The sequence below is a fragment of the Heterocephalus glaber genome, unplaced genomic scaffold (genome assembly GCF_053883595.1).
Source record: "Heterocephalus glaber isolate CG9 unplaced genomic scaffold, H.glaber_assembly_v1.0 deba00000901, whole genome shotgun sequence".
Classification (NCBI taxonomy): domain Eukaryota; kingdom Metazoa; phylum Chordata; class Mammalia; order Rodentia; family Bathyergidae; genus Heterocephalus; species Heterocephalus glaber.
This window is the reverse complement of record NW_028258171.1, coordinates 14,635,531-14,655,780: the sequence shown is the minus strand read 5'-3', so window position 1 is coordinate 14,655,780 and position 20,250 is coordinate 14,635,531. Positions and strand designations below refer to the sequence as shown.

General features: G+C 37.2%; 1 long non-coding RNA gene and 1 pseudogene across 6 annotated transcripts in view; both read right to left on the bottom strand.

Moving 5' to 3' along the window:
• Nucleotides 1–20,250, bottom strand: part of LOC101712638 (uncharacterized) — a 313,187-nt gene that overhangs the window by 59,216 nt on the left and 233,721 nt on the right. Inside the window, exon 6 of one of the 6 annotated variants that reach the window (XR_015450052.1) lies at nt 19,069–19,119. The exons of the other annotated variants lie outside the window; for them this stretch is intronic. This is a non-coding gene — a long non-coding RNA (uncharacterized LOC101712638). The remainder of the gene's footprint in view (nt 1–19,068; nt 19,120–20,250) is intronic. 6 annotated transcript variants of the gene reach the window in all.
• On the bottom strand, nt 10,392–16,217 carry LOC147828844 (small ubiquitin-related modifier 2-like; annotated as a pseudogene).

The window sequence follows — 20,250 nt, the reverse complement described above, 5'->3', positions numbered from 1 at the left end:
TCATGAAGTAATCCACTTTTACCAGGGCAAAACTGGCGAGTTCAGGTCAGGGTAATGAACCTTGAAAACAGTGAAAAGCCTGAGGGGAAAAAAGAGTATAAACATAGGAATGTGTTGTCATATACTGAATGGATTGGTAAAACCAAAGCTGCAGAGTTTTAAAACTATAACACCTAAAAACAGATAATAATGTATATATTTGTACTTCAAAAAAGTGTCTTACTAAGATTTTGTTATCTTTTTGTTAATATAAATTATAAGGTTCTATCGTCATAATGTGTTTTAGGTGTTTTTAAAAGCATCCAAACGCTCAACCATTAACTGGTATATTTCAAATAACACTGGGAAAGTTTTCTAGTACAATTTGGAGGTCTTACAGTGTTTGTCTTTATATTTCCTTTCCTCCATTTGTTAGATGTTTTATTCAACATGGCTACTATGCTTTTATACTTTAGATATGTTAATAAAACAGGAACATATGATTAGGTAATTCTATGTTTTTGTATATATCCAATTAAAATTATTTGATATTATATTTTTGTGTCTGCATATAAAAAGTTATATTTGCATACAAATAAGCTTTTAAAACTTTACACACACTCGTGAGGATGTCTATCATTTTCTTTTAAAAAGCAGAGGATAAATGTTGTCAAGGATGTGAAGAAATCGAAACCCTGTGCACTACTTGTAGAAATGTAAAAAATAGTGTGCAGCTACTATGGAAAGCAGCATGGCGAGTCCTCAAAAAATTGAAACAGAATTATTCTATGACCCAGTGATTTTATTTCTGGGTATCTCTTTCCCAGAGAGTTGAAAGCAGAGACTGGAACCCATTACTGCACACCCACAGTCATAGCAGCGTTATTGCATAGCTAAAAGGTGGGAAGCAAGCATCCACTGGCAAATATATAGATAAGCTAAGTGTGGCATAACACTAGAATATTATTGTGAATTATAAATATTATAAATCATATTATTATAAAGAGAAGGAAATTCTAACATATGTTACAACATGCATGACTTTTGAAGATAGTAAGTGAAATTATCCAGACACTGAGCAATAATTACTGGATAATTCCATTTATGTAAGATACCTAGAGCAGTAAAAATCTTAGAGAGAATCGCTTCTCGGCCTTTTGGCTAAGATCAAGTGTAAAAATCTTAAAGAAGTAGGAGAATGGTTTTCAGGAGCTACAAGGAGGAGAAAATGGGGAGTTATTGTTTAATGGGTAGAGATTCAGCCGTGGAAGAGGAAAAGATTTTGCAGATGGGTGGTGGTAATGTTGCACAACAATGCGAATGTACTTAATGGCCCTGACTGTACGCTTTAAAATTATTGAAACAGTGTGTTTTACATTGTACATATTGTACACCAATACATTGTTTAATTAAAATCCTTCACATATACATCTATGCTCTAGGCTTGGATCTGCCTTAGGCACACTTGCTTAATTGACTGCACTTAAAATCTGATGCACTGTTACTAATGAAAAGAAAATGTGTTCCTTTCAAGGCCTCAAAGAATCCAACTGGCTTGAGTAAACAGATACAAACAAGGGTGTAGCTGAAATTTTGAAACTGGTACACAATTTCTTGGACCCACACTCTCTATACTTAAAATTGAGAAAGAATGACACTAAAATATTTAATAAAAATCTCAGGTTTGTCATAGGAGTTATTATTAATTTCACTTAAAATGGGGAAGGGAGGAAAATAATGTTTCAGAAATAGCACTTTAATTCCAATTTAACATTAAACACACAGTCATAGCATGTAGCAAAACAAAGTTAATAGCATAAAAAATAATATGACAGTTGATTAACTGGTGTTAAACTGTATGTGCTAATTGTAGAGAAGGCATGCCAAGGCATGTTAGAAGTCGAGCTTCCAATTTGAACTCAGAATACAAAGGAAATGACTCTCAGATCTGAGTAGCTGTTTTAACTTTTACACAAGTCCAAAAAATTCCAAGCTCAAATCCCAGGAACATAATTCTACTTATTCTACTTAAAGTGTTAACAGAGGACAATTCAATTAACAGCATGTAACATTTTTTTAGGAGACCTCAAAACCCCTTAACTTTCCAAGAATAGCTTAAATGATTCAACGGTATTTAAAGTCTGGAAAAGGATTCACTCTCTACCAAAAAGGAGCTTGCCCTTGGACAGCTCAGTGAAGACCCTGGTTAATGGAGAAGGTAGAAACTCCAGTGTGCTTACTGCTACTTCCATATCTTCCACTGCTGATGGATCACCACAGTTCACATGATTCCTTAGAATTAGTACTATGAGTAGTAGTAGAACTTCACCAACAGGGAGAAATTGACAGAATTCAGTGCTCTCAAATCCTAATTTTCTAGCCAGTTTTCACTCCCAGTAAAAAAATAGTATAATAACAACAATAGTAATAATGGCCAGAAAGATTGGTTAGTCAGATAGATTGAGTATTATGCTTCATATCTGCCATCTTTTAATCAGGCTTATAATTGAAAATTCTTTGAAAGAAACAAAACACACACGCACACGCACACACACACAACTTTAGTAAAATTAAGGACCACAGAATTTGAAGCTTTTAGAAGAACTAGTTTGGGAAGTGCTATTCATTATCCTCAACAGTATTATTGATGCATAAGTTGTTATTTGAGATATCTTTGCCTGGTTTAAACACCGGCTGCATAAAATTCACTCGATTTTAGAAGTCACTAGATTTTAGAAGTTCACTAGCTTTGTGAAGTCTGAGACCATGTGTCTTGGATCCACAACCAAATCCTTAGCTCCTAAAACAATACTGGCTCATGTTAGATACTCAGTACAAACATGTGTTGAATAAATGAAGGAATTAATGAATTGAGAAGTAAAAATTGGTGACAGTATGGATAGCCTTTGGAGCAAACAGAATTTAGAGAAATAAAATCATGAAATGCTGACTATGTATATGACCCCATTCTACATGACTTATATAAGTCATTCAATCCTCAAAACAGTCCTATGAAGTAGTTCTTTAATCATCCCTAGTGCACAGTTGAAGAGACTGAGGCACAGAAAGACATATAGGTTAAGTGACAAAATTGAGAACCAGGCAATAGAGCTTCAGAGTCTATACTCTTACTCTTACCTGTTACACTAAAATCTTGAAACAGGATTGAAGGTGTGGAGAGCAACAGGAATTCTGACTCTCCTCTCTCTAGAAGTAGACCTTGAATTTATAATATTTTCAAGATAGGCCTCTTCAAGCAGACTGCTCATTTATATGCACAATAGTGGAATTATTAGCAGAAAAATAGCAATACCTTTATGTGTCGATCAAAGCAATTTTTTTAAAAGAATCACTGCTTCAAAATCACTACATATCAGCAAAAGTAGCCAAGAGAGCCACTATTCTCTCTTTACCCTTTTAAAGTCCTTAGAACAGTAACTGACAAAGCATGAAGTGCTATATAAATGGGAGTGTTACACAAAGCCCTTCTTTAATAGCAGTATCTGGTCACATTTTTAAGACTTTGACTCAGAGAATCAAGGGATCACCAAATCCACTGTAGGCAAGCATAATGTCAGAAAACAATTTCTTATTCTGAGATAAAATAATAATTGGTATTATTTCTGTCCACTATGGAAAATGTCAGGAGCCATTCTATATAATTTTGGGGAAAAATCATTTCATAATTAAATTATGACTAGGGCCGTCTGAACCCTAGTCTTCTTGCCCAAGAACTGGCTATGGTATTTGGAAACATCCTGGTTCTTCTAGAACTGAGTAGTAATAACAAAGGAGAAAGCTCTCACCTGGGAGGAGGACAAATTCCTGTTTAGCCTGTAATCTCATCCCACCTACTACTGTAGGAATGCTTTGCCCTTCTCCCCATCCTCATCAACAAAAGACCCTCATCAACAAAGGCCCTCTAAGTCATGGGATACTCCCTCCGGTTATTGTGTACACCCAATAAATACTGGCTAGCTCAGAGTGTCTTTGTCTTTGTCCATTCTGGCATTGACTGCCCAGCCCCCCTATATACTTGGAAATTATGTCTCTATTGTCTTTCTTTCTTTAATCCTCAATGCACCCTCTCTCGGCAGATTGGAGGATTGATCGGCCTCTGATAGGAAAGTTAGAACAAGTTCTGTATAGAAGTCTCTTCTGTAGGACCACAACTCAGGTATTTGGAGGTAATGTCTGTTCCCTGAAGTATTCGTGTGATATTCAAGTTCACTGACCACACATTCAGCGTTACGAATTCCAACTCTCATGACCAGGTCCTCCTTGCCTTTTTCTCTCAGCTTCTTCCCTCTACCCCAGCTACATTAAGGTATATTTGACAATTTATTGTTATGTTGTTATGGGTAAGACCATTCCTTCTACCCCTAATTTAAAAATACATTTAATTTTTCCTGCTTCTATTGAGATTTGTATACTTCACAGTTTGTATACTTCATTCTATTGATGTGATGTTTTGCATTTATTTATTGACATATATTGAGCTATCCTTGCATCCCAGAAGCAAATCCTACTGGATAATGGTGTACAATCCTTCTAATGTACTGTTGAATTCAATTTGCTAGTATCTTAATTGAGGCTTTTCTTATTTGTGTACACCAAGAATATTAGCCTGTCATTTTCTTTTTTCATAGTGTCCTTTTCTGACTTTGGTTATCAGGGTAATGATGGCTTCATAAAATAAAATTAAAAGTATTTTGTACTCATTACTAGTTTGAAAGATTTTTAAGAAGGATTGGCAGGTCTCTACCAGTTTAAACAGCCTATCCTATATATAACGCAGTCAGTTGCCTCCTAAACTACAGTATCAGAACTAGATGAGTTACTACAGCCATCTTCTAACCAAGACAGCTTTTTGAAGAATTATTAAGTCTCATAATCTGGGAACTATTTCTACTGATGTGGCCTTTATTATGCTAACCACTTTTGATATTTTCATCATACTGTTAGAGGTCATCTAAAACCTCTAGTCCATTACCATGTGCCCTTTAACCTATGCTTATGAATTTATACTTTGACACCAACCATTTCACTTTACTCTTGTTGAATTAAATTATGTCTATTTAAGTCTGAATTTTTAAATTTTTAAAAAAATTTTGTTAGTACACACTTGCAGTACATAATGTTTACATTCATTGTGGGGAATTAGTGCATGTACAAAATATATCTTAATTCTTTTTAATGTACCTTTCCCTTCTCTCTATCTCTTGGTCCTCTTCATATTTGCAATTATCAGGTTATTTTGTATTTTAATTCTGTTATTAGGTGTGGATTTTATAATAAAGCAGGTAAAATGAAGTTTTAGGGTCTTCAGTTTCACAGACCCCTTATGAGACTCTGGGAGGGGCCCTAGGAATGGGTCCACATGGTCACAAGTTTCGGTAGAATTAGTGGAAGATATTCTAACTGTAATCAGTAGCTGACCTTTCAACTCCATCTTACCCTCTAAAACGTATGGTTTAGGGCATCTATTACAGGCTACATGGGAATGGAGGAAAAACAGGACGTGAAGTGTATAAAGCCAAAAGTTGATAATGTGAAAAGTCTTTCCAAATTTCATAGCTCATATATGAAAGAATGTATAGTAGTTTCCCTAAAGTTGACAGAAATTCTAAAAATTTATGTTCTTTAAATTTTAAAGAACTATACTGGAGGCATGCTAACTATCTTTATATTCTCTATCTAGAAAGACACTGCAAAACTATTCTTATAAAAAGAGTAAGCAGTCAAAACAATGAAGGGGAAAAAGACATTATGGACATGTGTCAAAAGATTACAAATAACATTGCTGTTTCTTTCCTAGATATTATACCACTGGGATCAGGTTTTTAGATTTATAATTTATTATATTTTTTCTTTTTGGAAATAAATTACAGAGCCAGAAACAGACCCAAGGATCAGTGGAATAGATTAGAAGATGGAGAAACAACTCCAGACATATTCAGCCACCTCATCTTTGACAAAGGAGCCAACCATCCTCACTGGAGGAAAGATAGCTTTTTTAATGAATGGTGTTGGTAAAACTGGATTTCAACCTTCCAAAGATTAAAACTAGACCCATACCTATCACCATGCACTAAACTAAGGTAGAAGTGGCTTAAAGATCTAAATATTAAGACAGAAACACTGAACTTGCTGGAAGGTAAGTTGAAGACATTGGCATAGGAAAAGACTTTATGAACAAAACCTCAGTAGCACAGGAACTAGCACAAAGAATCAACCAACTAGGATCTCATCTTATTAAAAAGCTTCTGCACTGAAAGAGAAACCACCAACAGAGCTAAGAGACAGCCTACAATGTGGGAAAAAAAAATTTTACCAGCTGTTCCTCAGACAAAGGTCTATTATCTAGAATATATAAAGAACTAAAAAATTTGGACCCTCCAAATATAAAGACACAATTCAAAAATGGGCATCTGAAATGAACAGACATTTCTCAGGCAAAGAAGTAAAAGCAGCAAATAAACATATGAGAAAATGTTCAACATCACAGGTCATTCGAGAGATGCAGATGAAAACAACACTGAGATTCCACCTCACCCCAGAAAGAATGGCTGCTATTAAGAAATCATCCAATAACAAATGCTGGTGGGGCTGTGGGGAAAGAGGAACCCTGCTCCACTGCTGGTGGGAGTGTAGACTGGTGCAACCACTGTGGATCAGTATGGAGATACCTCAAAGAACTAGGGCTAGAGGTCCCCTTTGACCCAGCTATTCCCCTGCTGGATATCTTCCCCAAAGAATTGAAAGAATCACACCACAGTGATATATGCGCTCCCATGTTCATAGCGGCACAGTTTGTAATAGCTAAAACGTGGAATCAGCCCAATTGCCCAACAACTGGAGATTGGATAAAGAAGATGTTTTCTTTAATAAAATGGAGTACTACTCAGCCATAAAGGATGAGAAATTGGAGACATTTGTAGCTAAGTGGATGCATACTGAGGCAATACTCTTAAGTGAAATAAATAGGACACACGTGTAAATTCCGAATAGTTTCTCTGGTATGAAAAACTAAAAGTGTAAATAAGAATCAAAATGTATACCTGATATTGTGAAATAGGAAGAAAAGGTCTAAAGGAGTAGGGGAAGTGGGAGGGATAGGGGAAAGGAAAGAAGGGAAAAGAAAAAATATGAGACAAGGAAAAAATGGAAACAAAGTCTTTGTAAACAGGCAAGGGTGGAGGGGGTGAAGGGAGGGCAGGGGAATGGGGAAAAAAATAAGAACCAAGATGCATCATGTACAGGTACAAGATCCCAGTGATGAGTGTAACTGTATTGTATACCTGAAATGTACCAATAAACTTAATGGAATAAATAAATAAATAAATTGCAGAGCCTAACTACTGATGAACACTCTGGATATCAAGCCTTGGCAAAATTCCCTTTACAGGTAAATAAGTGTATGTTTTGCCAATAGTCAGAAAAGAATGGAATAGTTATGGAAAGTTGTGCTGAAATAGCTTCATTTTTATTTCCCATAGACGTGTCAGATTTGAACATTAAGGTAATCCTGAAATTGTAATGATTTTAGCAAATGGTACTAGATTTAACCATATCTTGCAGTCTACTTGTGGAAAACATGATACCTGAGGGGGTGTGTGGAGGCTGATGGCATAGAGTAGTTGCTTTTCCACTGACTGAAGGCTTGAACAACTCAACTTGATGTCAGCCTGGCCGGGAGTCTCCAGGACTGACTGAGCCCCAGGTAGTTTTGGCAAGGTGTAGTGAGTGACGTAACTGTCCACAGGCAGGAATGAATCAAGGTTGTATGGTACCTGAAGCTTTTATAATTTAGAGACTAAGCAGAAAGCTCTTGTGAGGAAAAGATGCAAAATTATGGTTACAGAATAAGGTTACAATGTTTATTTAAAATGAAAAGAGAAATCACAGCAAATTTTTAAAAAATTAAATTTGACATTCACATTTTTATTAATTCATACCTTTATAATTTCTTCACTTTATTCTTTTGGCTTCATCTTCTTTGAGGGCAGAATTATGTTTGTCTGCATAAAATCCTCTCAAAAATTGATTGATTGATTGACTGATTAGAAAATATATGATAAAACCTCACCAAACTGGTATAATTGCGATAGACGGCTCTAAGCATAAATCTGAATTACAGGAGTCTTAAATAGTATGAATTCCAAATACCCTTCAAAACACTTCATTGTCTAAAGTGAAGCTTTGGATGTATAATTTATATGCAAAGTTAAAATGTATAACAGGACTATATCACAGAATGCATCATAAGTATAAAAATTCTTTTACACAAAAAATTAATTATAAACCCAGGAACTAGATTTGCTGAGCTACTTATTTGGATAAAGAAAGAAAATTTGAATTGAGATGATTATGAATAATTGATTTAATATCATATTTTGTATACCATATATTACCAACTTTAAAATCCGTGATTTTCAATTACTAGTTTAATACCTATCTTGATAGGTTTCTCCCATTTTCTAGAGATTATAAAATTTATTTAATGAGCAGTTGCAAGAATATAGGATTTATAGCAAGACATTTAGTAGATATACTAATTGATTTATTGGTTTCATATAGCAACGTAAAAGAAATGTAATTATTCTGAAATTGGATTTTTCTCCATAGTAATATATACAAATTAACATCCATGCACACACACACAGAATTTCAAATAATCCTGGCTGTAGACAGCAGAATAAAGTAGCCAAAATCTGTAAACTAACTTGAATTATTTGAGGAGCAGTCAATTTACTGGAAAATTACAGTGAATCTCTCTGCCAACCTTTCTCTAAACATGAAATTCATATATTTGTACATTGTATAAAAAGAAGCTGGTGCCCTGAGAAATGCAACAAACTTTTTTCCTCACCATCCATCTGTTCTTCATTCTAAAACTAATCAAAGATAAGCCAAACTGGGAACCTTGATGCAGGTTTTGAAGGTTGTTTAGGACAGGGGATGCGGCGGGCCATCTTATCTCTTAGTGTCTACCCACCCTGCCTTTGATCTCTGGTGATGAATGCACCCTTTGGATTTCATTTTCTCCACACTAGGATTTTTCATTAGCTTTGCCCTGTGAATTATTCAAATCTCAAATTTGGGTCCCAGCTTTGTAAATAGCTGCCAGTGATTCAAACAAGTGTCCACACCTGAGTCTCACAGAGAGGAATAAAGGAAGATCCTGGTAGAGTAGCAGCACCTCCTGACACTACTTTAGAAAGGGTGACTATAAAGGATTGTCAATAAATCCCAGGACTCACAGGAGTCTCAAACCCAAACCTATAGGGCCTGGATGTGACAAAGATCATGGACAGCCCTCATCCTCACCATTCCAAAGAGGGCAGACAGTAAGCTCCAGCTGCACAGGAAGGCTGGCTCAGCTGTCATCGACTATTGTCACGTGGAGCAGTAGTCAGTGTTGCTGAATATTTTAATTTTTCAAGAGAAGCCAGGTAGGAGTGCGTGTGTGTGTGTGTGTGTGTGTGTGTGTGTGTGTGTGTGTATGTGCAGTGTAGTGTGAAATCTCTTGAGTGTTAAGTTAATAGTTCAAAAATTATAAAGCAGTGAAGCCAGAAACTAGCACATCTGCCTATTGGTATTAGACTGGGCCCTTTGCTAAGCACAACCAAAGGCCAAACCCAAGCACTCAAGCCACAGGACCAGGAGGCCTGAGCTTCCTACCTGAGTGACTGTGCATTACCAAGGACCAAAAACCAACACATTAGGTGCTAAGCATGTGGCATGCAACAAAAGTAAACATTTTTCCACATGCTCAGTTATCTCCTAAATATACTACCTTGGGCTACCATTGAAAAACAAAATGAGTACTTACTTTAAAGCCACATTAAAATCCTTTTGAGACACATGAGGTTACAAAATCCTATTCTAAGAATGAGTAGGCCTAAGAATGTGCATCAGTGGGATACACTGGGAGCGTGTCCACCCAAACCCATTCATGAATGACAGAGCTAATCGGAAAGGAGCAGACAGCTACCCTTCTCTGTAAATATCGAAAATGGCAAATAAATTAAAAAAGTCCATTCATCTCTGAAGAGAAAATATACTTAGTAGAACAACTGAAATTTCACCAATCAGCTTAAAGACAGATATTTTCCACAATATATTTTTAATTTCCAAAGACTTTAATAATACTCTTTTTAAAAAAAAAAACCAAGAAGTTTATTTAAACAAGACACTTGACTTAAAGGGAAAACTATCTAGGATTCTTTTTCTTTTAAAGAGTAATTTACTTCTACATAAAGACAGATTGCCCTACATGTAACAGCTACATACAAAAAAGTTATAAAATTGTCCTTGATTTTACAATGATAAATGCAAAACATTAAAATTCTCCAATCAAACAAGGTATGCAAGGATTTTTATGTTGTTGTCTTTTCTGTTGTTGTCTTTTCTGTTGTTGTCTTTTCTGTTAAAACAGTGAGACCAAAATAACTTACTGGAATATAAAGATAAGAGCTGATGAGCATGCCACTAATGGAGAGAAGGAATTATTTTCACAGAACCAGTATCTCCCTATCCTGTCTCCAACTGAGGTCAATCAAAACATATTGTTGGCCATTTAGTAAAAAAAAAAAAAGATGCAATATGCTTGTGCACACGCACCAGATACTTTATTTACAATAAAGGAATGGGGAAGGGGTAAATGAAAGAATAGAGAAAACTATACTGTAATAGTCAGGATGTGGTGGAACCAAATTGCAGTTTTCTAATTGAGAATGTATTCTTGGCCTGTAAGAACAGAGTTCTGGAGTAGAGTTGTTGCAGGTTCCCTTTTTAGTAGACACCTCCTGTCTGCTGCTGGAACACATCAGTTGTATCTTCATCCTTCATTTCCAATTGTCCAGGTGTCTGTTTCATTGATTGGCTGTCCATCAAATTGGAATCTGATCTGCCTCATTGACAAACCTTGTCGTTCACAATAGGCTTTCATTAGTTTACTAAGTGGTGTATGCCTCTTAATCTTTTTTTTTTTTCTCATTGGGAATTGTACCTTTATATAATGCATCTTGGTTCTTATTTTTTCCCCATTCCTAGCCCTCCCTTCACGCCCTCCACCCTTCCCTATTTACAAAGACTTTATTTCCATTTTTTCCATTTCTCATCATTTTTCCTTTCCCTTCTTTCCTTTCCCCTGCCCCTCCCACTACCCCTACCCCTTTGGACCTTTTCTTCCTATTTTGCATTATCGATTATTCATTCTAATCATTGGTACATTTTAGATATACAATATAATGACATTCATCATTGGAAATTTGCACCTTTACATAGTCTCTCTTGGTTCTTATTTTTCACCCTTGCCCAGCCCTCCCTTCAACCCCTCCAGTCCTCCCTATTTACAAAGATTTTGTTCCTATTTTTCCATTTTCTCATATTAATCCCATTCCCTTCTATCCTTTCCCCTAGCCCTCCCACTTCCTTCCCCTTTGCCCCTTTTCTTCCTATTTCACATTACCTATTATACATTTAGTCCTTATTTACACTTTCAGTTTCTCACACCAGAGAAACTATTCAGTATTTACACATGTGTGTCCTATTTATTTTACTTAAGAGTATTGCCTCAATGTGCATCCACTTAGCTATAAATGTCTCTAATTTCTCATTTTTTATGGCTGAGTAGTACTCCATTTTATAAAAAAAAAAAAAAACACATTTTCTTGATCCAGTCTCCAGTTGATGGGCATTTGGGCTGTTTCCAAGTTTTAGCTATTACAAACTGCGCTGCTATGAACATGGGTGCACATATATCACTGTGGTATGATTCTTTTAATTCTTTTAATTCTATCCCAGCAGTGGAATAGTGGGGTCAAATGGGACTTCCAGTCCTAGTTCTTTGAGGTATCTCCATACTGATTTCCACAGCGCTTGCACCAGTCTACACTCCCACCAGCAGTGGAGCAGGGTTCCTCTTTCCCCACAGCCCCGCCAGCATTTGTTATTGGTTGATTTCATGATAACAGCCATTCTTTCTGGAGTGAAGTGGAATCTCAGCGTTGTTTTCATTTGCATCTCTCGAATGACCAGTGATGTTGAACATTTTTTCATGTATTTATTTGCTCTTTCTACTTCTTTGTCTGAGAAATGTCTGTTCATTTCAGATGCCCATTTTTGGATTGGGTCTTTAAATTTGAGAGGTCTGATCTTTTTAAATTCTTTATAGATTCGAGATAGTAGACCTTTGTCTGAGGAAGAGCAAGTGAAGATTTTTTCCCACATTGTGGGTTGTCTCTTCACACTGCTGGTGGTTTCTCTTGCTGTGCAGAAGCTTTTTAATAAGAAGAGATCCCATTTGTTGATGGTTTGTGCTAGTTCATGGGCAACTGAGGTTTTGTTCATAAAATCTTTTCCTACACCGATGTCTTCAAGGGTTCTACCTAACCTCTGTTCCAACTGGTTCAGAGTTTCTATTTTAATATTTAGATCTTTAATCCATTTTGATTTTAGTTTAGTTATGCCTCTTAATTTTAAACTGCACCACAGAACCACCCTGCCCCGCAACCTTCAAATTAATATGATCGTTGTTCTCAGTCTTAACTCCTTCCTTGGGCTTTTCATTGGCCATAGTGAGCACCCGAGTCTTCTCAGCTCCCGTTTCACGAAAGAGGTACCAGGTCCGCACCGAACGAGCACAGGAGCAGCTCCAGGAGCGGCAGAAGGAGGCGGCAGCGGTGGCCGAGCTTTAATAATATTCTTTATGTGCATATATTGAAATAGCATGAGCTGAGCAGTTAGACCATACCCTAGTACTTGTTAGATACTTTATTAACTACATCATAATGGACAAGTTAATTCAGCTCTGAACCTCAATTACTGCACGTGTCAGAGAAAAATAATACATAGTATTGTTCCAAAAATTAAATTAGATAATACAATTTAAAATGTATTGCATTTGGCGGTGTTAACATTTGACTTCTTGTTTGTAAAAGTAGCAATTATATATACATTTGCATTATATTAAAGTTACACATTTTATGAAAGATTCTGGTTATAACTGTTTTTCACTCCTTTACTATCCTATACATTGAATTAATTCAGTCTGTAATATTAATTTAATACCAATCAGGTTCAACTTACTGTGTTCAGAATTGTAGAGGCCCAAACAAGATGAATATAAGTTCTTCCACTAAGAAATATACACAGCATTCATTTTATTCATTCAACAATCATTTAATAAGCACCTACTATGTCCAGGCTGCACTGTCCTGGACAATAAGAACACATCTCTGAATAAAATAAAAGCTATTCTGACTTCCATGAAACTTCTAGTAGAGATAGGTAACAAAGAACAAATGAGGAAATTACGTAGTAATCGCAGGATGAGATTATGTAGTCCAGAGTGATTGGGTGGCTACTTTAGATTATTTAGTCATCCACCAAAGGGCTCTCTAAGAAAGTGAGGTGGCCTTTAAATGACAGAAGAAAGCTAGGCATGTAGAGGTCTGAGGAAGAGACCATTGTTTCCTGCAATGGGAATGGGTCTGGCATCTCTGGGGAGCACTGCCGGGGCTCCTGGGGTGAGTAGAATGCGCAAAGGGGAGAGTGGTTGTCAGGCAAAGGAGGTGCAAGCAGCCAGACTATGTCACATAAGGACTCACAGCAATGTGAGTTTCATTGTGCCCAGGAAAGTAAATGCCCAGTTGCAGGGATATTCAATGAGTGTGGCACAAGCAAAGCACTGTGGGAAACCAGACTGGGGCTGTCAGCAGCTCAGAAGGGAATAAGTGAACTGGGCCTTAGAGGCAGACAGGATTGCAAATGTGACTCAGCAAGGAGGGTGACAGGGGCATTCTAGGCTGGGGAAATTATGCCACCAAGAATACAGACATGTCATGGAGGAGGAGGGCCCATCTGGGCACCTTGACAAATGCCAGGGAAGATAAAGTCAAAGTGTAGAATCCCAGTTAGGGGAGAATCTTTAATGCCAGACCAAGGAACAGGGTCTTGTCCAGATGTGGAAAGTCACTTTGGTTATTGTTAAAGTGAAACGTCCTGAGTCAATAAAGATACAATATACTGTACCTCCTTCTTCGCTTATTTCTATTTGGTGTGGATGTTGGAGACACAAATGACCGGTGGATTGGTTAGACACAAAGAGTGACAGTGAGCATTATCCTAATACTCTCTTGCTATTACCTGGGCACTTTCAGTCCCCATATGCATTTAAGGCAATCTCACAATGCAAATCAAAATTTCTAAAACACATGTCTTTGGTGGAGCATTTATTCCTTTAGTAATGCACAGCCTAGAGACATAATTATACATGTGCACAAAAATTGTTTATGCAAGCTTAACTGTCACATTCCACCACTCTGAAGTCCCAGAGCCACTCTTACACCCAGACCATCACCAATGAAGCAGGGAACTGAGGAATCAGAGACCAAGGAATTCCTTGAAAGCACACACTCTAAGGCAGACTATTTAAATCGGTGCTTTTTGAACTGTGAGTCACAACCCATTAGTCCGTCATGAAATCAATCCAGCCAGTTAACACTGGCATTTTTTTCTTTAAACAAACAATGAAATGGAACAGAACAGAAAGCATGAGAATAAACTGAACACACTAAGGGTAAATATTGTGTTTGATAAATACATCACATCTATTTTTACACAAACAGATACACTCATCTGTGTCCTGCATTATGATATAATGCGTAATTCTTTCAGTGGGTCACACGTTTTAAAAGTGGAGAACTGTTGGTTAAAATTATAATGTTTAACCAGAGTGGGTTTTAGGAGGATGGGCTTTCCCAGTGGTAATAAGTGGGATCTTAGCAAGAAAACCTGCCCAGTTATTAAATATATATCATTGGGAGAGCTGAGAATTGGTCCAGAAATATACACCTCAAGTACTTAACTGTGAATGTCTCTACAAAATGTGGACAATGTCATAGAAGGGGACAACTACAGCCAGGCATGGTAGTACATGCCCCCTAATTGCAGCTGCTAGAGAGGCTGAGGCAGTGGATCACAAGTTCAAAACTAGCCCAGGCAACTTAGCAAGACCCTGTCTCAAAATAAAATAATAAAAAGGGCTGAGTATGTAACTCAGTGGTAGAACACTTGCTCAGTATACTCAGGACCCTGGGTTCAATCCCCAGGATTTTAAAACCAAAAGGGCTTTACATTTTATATACTTTATATGCACTGAACCTTCACATACTTTTGTACTATATTTCTCTTTACATAAAGAATGTGTCAGACATACACAACCTATGTAGTATTCAGTCAATTAACATGAAATGTGACCATGTCTCTCAGCCTAAAGTCAGTGGGACACAGAAGAAAACGAAGCCATGTTGCCACCTTGGGAAGCTGACAGTGAATTGGCAGGAGTGTGGATGATACAAGTCAATGGGTGGCCTATTTGTTTGGGCTCCACCTAAGGTATAAAAAGTGATTTGAGCAGACAAGTGTTTGCACAGTCAGAAGACAAGGCAGAAGAAATCTATGGGGAAATCTTGAAAGAAAACTTAGTACTAGAAAGTAGACTTTCTAGTCTACTAGAGGGAAGAAGGAGGCTGAGATTCCAGGTAAAAAGTGGGAACTGGATGTGAGTGTTCCTCACCAACAAAGCTCTAAGAAATGTTCACCAAAGACATAGAAGGCCCTGAACCTTTAGGAAATGATGCCATTATGAAGAAAGCTGCTACCCAGTGCTCCAGGCTGTTGAGGCTCCTACAACCACACAGTGGAGGCTGACATGGGCAGCTCCCTCTGCTCACCATCCCTCAAGCCTTCTAGGCTCAGCATCCACCTATGACCAGGCACTCATGCTTATGTCCAGGCCTCTGCACAGTGTGTGATCCTATGGTTGGAAGCCTCATTTCCAGCTGGTACATCCTTGCAGTAGATATGTTAATGTTTTCAATGAGATCCCATCCAGAAAGCAATGTGGGTTGTACCAAGTGGCCCACAATTGTTTACCTACTGGTCTTAGCCAGCTCTCATGCTTAATGACACCAGATATTGATGATCCACCAACTTGCCCTGTCCTGCTGGTCCCAACAGTTCTATGGCCTTTCACTGTTCCATTGAAAAAGGGTCTTTCTGTGTATTTAGTATCTTCTGACTTGGAGGTGATAGCACAGATTTATTTTCATCAGCAATAATCTACATCTGAATGGCAATTTCTACTACCTCTATAAGGCTAGACATGGTCCACTGTCCAGGATGCCATGCTTCCCTATGCAGCATTTTCAAGAGGAGCAGACCTCAGTGTCCTGGATTCCAATAGAAAAGAGCCAAAATCTGAAACCTCACAGGCAATGTATCATTACAACTGGAGTAGACACAAACTGAACTTTCACAATTTTTTGTCAAGGTTAGAAAATCCATTTAACAGTGGCAATGGGTAAACTACTTTCCTAACCAAATGTAAAACCACAAATCCTCATCATGAGACTTTACACAGGGAATGTCTCACATGTACCAAATGTATCTTAAGCACATTTGAAACTTTAGTATTCAGCAATGGTGTTGCACATGGCATTTTCTTAATAAGCATTAAGTGAATATAGTAACGGGTAAGCTGACTAGGTAAGAGGCATAATGCCTATTCCACTGATGACTGATGACTGCTGCTGATTACCACACAAATTGTGAATCATAAAGCAAAGGCAGATTCTGTTCTTATGGTCTTGCATTTGGTAACATTACCCTTCTTTCTTTGACTTTCCTCCATTCTACTTGTTGAAAAAGCTGAAAAATGTCTTAATCTCATTTTTACAGCAACCAAAATACATACATTCCCCATTCACATATTGGTAAGAGTTCCCATTCTATCATTCAATATTGGCAGTGTCCCTCTGGTAAGCTCCTTCTAAAGCATGTTGCTGGTGTTTGATTTTTTATGAGCAGTTAAATCTATCAATTACCTTTTCTATTGCTCTTTGGAATTTACTGTAGGTGGGAAAAAAGGGATCTATCCCTTGTATAAGTAAGAAGCTACAATGTAACATACTGATAACCAAATCTCTCTCTCTCTCTCTCTCTCTCTCTCTCTCTCTCTCTCTTCCCCCACCTTTGCTTCATTCTTAACAGTTTAAGACCAAAACTTAGATAAGAGCCAGACTCATGTTAAATACATTTTTACAGGGCAAATATATGTGAGAAAACTTTATAGGAGCAACTAATCTATTGCATTTTTAATTGTAACTCCCACATGTCCTGAGTAAACTGCCATAGGGTTCACCTCATTTCTCACACAAGGATTATGAGTTCATCATATCCGGTCCCATAGTAAGACAGGAGGCTGTTGGGGGGAGAACATGAGAAAAAAGACTAAAAACAAAAACAAGTATTCCCTCACCAAAATAGAGGGCAATGAGACAACTGTTATGGTTAGATCTAAAATGTCCCCTCAAATTCTCGAGTATATGGATCATGGGGGTAATGACTCATCAGTGGATTAATCCACTTAAGAAGTCAGAGCTGAAGATGCTGTTAGGAAGTGAGGCCTGGTCAGAAGAGGTGAGTCACTGAAGGAAGTGACCTAGAAGGATCCATCTCCTTCCTCACATCCTCCTTCTGCTCTCTGCTTCCTGACTGCCATGATGTCAGCAGCTTTCCTCCACCAGACCCCGCTGTCTACCATGCCCTTCCTTACCTTGAAAACCCATGAGCTAAAATAAACCTCTCCTTTAAGATGTGTGTGATGGGTATTTTGTCCTCACAAGAAAGTAACTAAGATAACACAGGAGAAAGTGGCTCTTTATCTTTCCATCATGAGCAAACAAATTCTCACCTTACCAATTGAAAGAATTTTATCTCTTCAAAGGCTATGTGTGTACCCTTAGAGGAGCCAGTCCTTCTGAATTAGAGTCTTCCTTACAAAACTTTATAAATAAACTCCATGTTTTTTCTGAAGGTTTTTGTCCCTGAATCTTTTTTTTTCTCATAGCCCATGACCCAATAACACATAAAGATTTTTTTTAAAGAAAAAAATACTTGACAAACAAATGTGGCATCCCTTATACTTATTCAAGAACACATCCAGAGTGATCTTCTTTAAACTAATATGGGCAGAGATGGTTTAGAACAAACAGGAACTCAGTAGGGTAAGTTAAAAAAAAATCTCTTGAAGTTCAGTCTTGAACTGTTTCTACTCACAAAGGTGAAGTGAATAAAGAGGAATTTGACCCTGAACCTTGGGTTTTTTGCCTACCTTTCTAGCACAATCAAGAAAATTCAATTTCTGGAAAGAGATAAGACAGTCATTTACAAGAACTACATCTAAAGAAGCTTGTGGAAGAAGAAGAAGAAGAAGAAGAAGAAGAAGAAGAAGAAGAAGAAGAAGAAGAAGAAGAAGAAGAAGAAGAAGAAGAAGAAGAAGAAGAAGAAGAAGAGGAAGAGGAAGAGGAAGAAGAAGAAGGAGGAGGAGGAGGAGGAGAGGAAGAAGAAGAGGAAGAGGGAGGGGGAGGGGGAGGGGCAGGGGGAGGGGGAGGAGGAGGAGGAGCCTGTGGTACAGAAGTTAGGCTCAATTTGGAATTTTAAGAATTGCTTTCAAATCCAAAACACCAGAGATCAACCAGGACAGAGTATTAGTTGACTTAATGAGGTCAGTAGATTGATTTTTCTTCTTTTCCAGAACCAGAAATTGCTACGTCAGCCCGAGTGCCAAGAACTTTCAGAAAAATTAGAAACTCTTTCAGAGTTTAGGAATAAAAGTTACATCCTACACCAAGAGCATGGTTATATACTGTTGGGCAAATATACTTTTACTGTGGGATAAGCTGTAAACCATTCTTCAAATAAAATAAGATCAAGAAAATAAATTTAACTGGTACTGAATGATGATATGCAGTTTTTTTCTGTTACTGTATTTTTAAAAAAATGAAACTGTTATTAAACTACTTAAAAGTTATGTTAAAAAACAACTATAACCTCAACATGACATGTTGGCCATCCCATTTGAAACCAAATATTTATACACCATCCCATTTAATTGAAAATAATCTCCTTTACTTATGTATTTGATTTCTGAAAACAGAATAATAAACTAAACTTTTTTAAAAATAGAGGAAAGAAGAAACATTAGAAAGAGGGTGCTGAAAACCCCTGAAACATTACCAGAAAGCTCTGCAGTAGGTGCCAGTCTCCTGCTCAGTGTATGACACAGGCCTGAGAAAAAAAATAAAGACAGAACTAAGAGAGACAGAAAGTGGAGAGCCAGGACAACCAATGCTGGTGCAACCGATAAAGGCACTGGCCAGTCTAAGCCACTGATTTTTATTGGTAATTAATTGGGGTAAAGGTGAGCTATGTGAAAGGGTAAGACTACATGTAAAGATGTGTGGTCTGAGTAGTTTCTATGGAAATTAATGTAAGCAAGCTTCTTAAAGGACAAGACAAAGTATTCTCAAATTAGGAACAGAATAGACAAAATATATGGTTGTAACTAGAAAATTGCCCTGCTAGTTAAGAAAGTTTTAGTTATGGGAATGGAATTTGGGTGTGAGTTACTCTGACCCCAGCAGTTAGTCTTTGACCAGACTCACTTATCAGACAAGCCAATTGTGGGGTTAGCATTTTACAGCCTGCACTGCTTACAGCCTGCTTTGGGCACAATCAATACTGCAGTCTCCTGCAAGGGGTACTCTTAGAGGCAGAAAGTCTAGAAGTATTCAGGCACTGTCCATGTCTCCCTCATATCTTGCTAGCATCTTATTCCACCTCTCTTTGTAGCTTGTTTATCTCCTTCAGTGAACTTCATCTTTCATTCTTTAACTTCTCCCAACTCCACCTCTCATCTCTTTATCTCACACAGAACTAGCCTAATGAAACACAAAATAGGATTTAGCAAATCTTCTTCTTTACTAAATTTTATATTTTTATTCTTTGTGTATTTATTTGCATGTTAGCTGGGAACACAAGAGCCATAAGAGTGTTTCCATACTACCTGTTACTACCATATGCCTGATAATATAATCAACACTTGCTAAGAAATCAAATTTATTTGTTAGGTTCACTTTGTGTGAAGTAGCTCCAAATATCAAAGCTAGAATAGTAAGGAGGGCATACTGTATAATGTTTCATGAACTTTTAAAATTTAAATTAATACTATGCATCCTGAGATATTGTAATGAATTCTGAGCAGAAAAATTTCTGTACATAAAGATAAAAAGAGGTAAGAGATATGAGAATAAATTCTGAAGAAAAATTAACCATACTGGTCATATAATCATAATCACAATAAGGATAAGTCAGACTTTTATGACACTTAATACTTTTCAAAGATTTTTCAACTATACA